Source organism: Curcuma longa, unplaced genomic scaffold, assembly GCF_044706935.1.
Source record: "Curcuma longa cultivar G26 ecotype Majalengka, Jawa Barat unplaced genomic scaffold, ITB_CL_G26_1.1 contig_27002, whole genome shotgun sequence".
Lineage (NCBI taxonomy): Eukaryota > Viridiplantae > Streptophyta > Magnoliopsida > Zingiberales > Zingiberaceae > Curcuma > Curcuma longa.
In genome coordinates this window covers 6,624-9,554 of record NW_027433289.1, presented here as the reverse complement: position 1 = coordinate 9,554, position 2,931 = coordinate 6,624, and the positions used below count along the sequence as shown (strand labels likewise).

General features: G+C 46.4%; 1 pseudogene; it reads right to left on the bottom strand.

Annotated features, from left to right (window-relative positions):
- Positions 1-1,169: 1,169 nt before the first annotated feature.
- On the bottom strand, positions 1,170-2,413 carry LOC141818964 (putative mitochondrial protein AtMg01110; annotated as a pseudogene).
- Between the last annotated feature and the right edge of the window lie 518 nt (positions 2,414-2,931).

Below are 2,931 nucleotides of genomic sequence, written 5' to 3'. Positions count from 1 at the left end.
GCAGCAAATTATAGTATTACGAACTTAATATATATACGGGGTGTACCTGATATGATAGTTCTCTTTCCTAACTTATAAAACGCGAGGTATGTAATACCCTAACTTTAAAGCTCGCCCCGTCTACACGTCGCTGCTACGCTCCTTACCAGTCGCCCCTCTCTTTTGCATTAACAGTAGAGACAAAAGCGTATTGAATAACCTATCCCGTTGGTTCCGCGTAAATAATCGGATAAAAAGCACGGGCATTTGCTTTCTTATGTTTGTAAGCTGTATGCACCTTGATGAAACTACGAAATCCGTAATAGTAAGTGCACCTGCTTATATATGATATTAGTCTCGAACGCGAGAGGAAAGAAGACTCAAATCAAAGGGACGTTAAGTGCTCGCAATACTACAAAGTCAAGGAGAGGGCCGACTATATGTTTAGGATAGGCTCGAGCGTATGCGAGAGGGACGAGTGCACTTATGCACTTAATTTAATAAGTTCTCGACCTACGGGAAAAGAGTTATTGGCATTAGATTAAGGTTCGGAAGGCAGTTCATTAGGAGAAGATCAGGCTCAGTGGTTGTTTGAGGTCGGGATAAGATATGATTCCCATTAAGCTGCTAACATTAATAAACTACCTTTCCGGCTTCGCAAGAGATTCGTAGCGCCCGGCTTAAGAGCTCACTAAACGCCTTCATTCTCTCTCCTTTCCTCGCAGCATATGGCGATTATTTTGATGTACCTGACTCTAGATCTGAATGCGAACTCTTGGAAGAAGGATAATGAAGCTTAAGTGCTCGCTTTATAGTTGTTGGAGTGGGCTCATAACCAGTTGATTAAGATAGGCTAAAGTTGAATCCAGACCCGTACGAGCCGAGGGTCGTTATCACTCGTACCTTGCTTTCCAACTTATCGGACCTACGCTTGCTTGAAGAAGAACGGTGCAGTCCAAGAGTTCATGGTTAAGGTTTGATTTTGAGTACGCTTAAATACTTATAACCCAGCAAAACCATTCCTCACAAGGACTTGATAGGTCCAAGGAGATCCACATTCTGCATATTTTGCATCTAAGGTTGACGTTAACTCCAGCCAAGTTACCAAACAAGGCGGAGTAGTCCCTATTTCCCAATCTTCCCCTATATCCCATACCTTCCACAGAATACCATACATCTTGATATCATTATCAAAGACAGTACGCTTCCAAGAGGTAGCGGCAACCGGAGGCCGGTCTTTCGAGACTAGGATTTTGACCCAGGGGTACAGTACAATACCATTTCCACCACTCTAACCAAGACCGCATCCAGCCCTGGTAAAGGGTATACTCTAGATTTAGCCTTTCCCCTTCACTCCACAGGATGTCAGAGGGGGGTACAATCAATTGCTTGACTGCACACCTTCTCCTCACCTCTTCAGTTATGATCCCCTCATAATAAGGGTTGATCGGGTTGCCCCTCCCAAACCACAAATCTAAAGGTAACCGAAGATACGATAGTGACTTATCCGAAACTGCACGCAATCGCTTCCACCGTCGACTAAGGCGGTGCGAGAGCAGCCGGCTCCGGACTCGGAACCCAGCACCAGCTAAACGAAACAGTGATGTTCTCGAAAGAGCATACTTATCCGCCAACTGGCAGAGCCCGATTAATGTCGTGGCACTCAGAACTGCTTTCGCAGAAACGGGTGAAAGGTTAACGGAAACCTTATCAACCCTGCTTAGCGAACTCTAGAGCTCCAGTCTTTGAGCAAATCGATTTACTCTCCGAAATGGAGACATCTAGTTTTCCGAGGAGCCGACGATACTGTTCGGCCCCCGCCCCATCGGCAATTACAATATCATCACCGAGAAGGGCGTATCTCGTAAATGGGGTCCCTCTCCCTGAATCAACTATCCATGCTGCCAGCCACACCAAATAATGGTGTGATAGGCTGAAAAGCGCCCAAGAGCCGTAATAGCCCAATGGCTGCCCTGTTCGAAAGCAAACAAATCGAGAACTCCCTACGAACGGGGGCCCGACCCAGAATGCTGACAAAGCTAGCGAACCATTAACAATGCATGAAGCCAGACTAGGCCCAAAGATACATGCCATTACATCATGTATCACGGACACTGGCCAACGATCCGTTGCCGAGGCCAAATCAAAAGAATCAATCTCTGATGGCTCGTGCAAGGCGTTGTATAGGACCCTCTTGTTGGAAGGTCCCATCACAGGCTAAACGGGATAAGACCCGCATTGCCCAATCATGCACAGGATACAAGAGTCTCTGCCGCATATAGTTTCCTATAGCGAAGATTCTTCTCTTGCCAGCTCCCTCGAGGGTGCAAGCCAACCGACCCGGTCTCAGAGGATATCCATCGAAGGCTGTTGCCAGCTCATCGAAGATCGGTCCTACGTTGGTTTCATAGAACCTCAAATCCTCATTTACCATCCTAGTATTATACGAAAGGTCGAGAGGCCATAAGACCCTTTTAACCCACAAAACACCAGGTGAAAGCCCTCCTTAGAATGAATCAATTGAATATTACGGGCACCTCATATTTTTCATAGAAGAAAATATGTTAGGCACGGCCTTAGATCCCGCATACTGACGATCATCGTTAGGTGTGGACTTCCAGGCTCTACTCTATATCTGCCCAGGAGAACCCCTTATTCAGAGGAACCCGTGAGATCCAGGGAAGATAAAGAGGTTGAAGAGATTTAAAATTTTTATCAAACTCAACTCCTCAGTAACCCGATCTATATCGGTTGGGTCAGACACTATCGACTTAAATGTGGAGGAGCGAATCCGCGCCGCCAGTTTTATAATCCGACAGATGCTAAACCACGATAGATACAACCGGACCAACCTATTTCCTCTTTCCCCCCGGCACTTAATACAATGCCGGTGATGGGGCGGTATAATTGTTGGATCCCTGTTCGGCTCAATGAGACGAATACAGTCGGTTT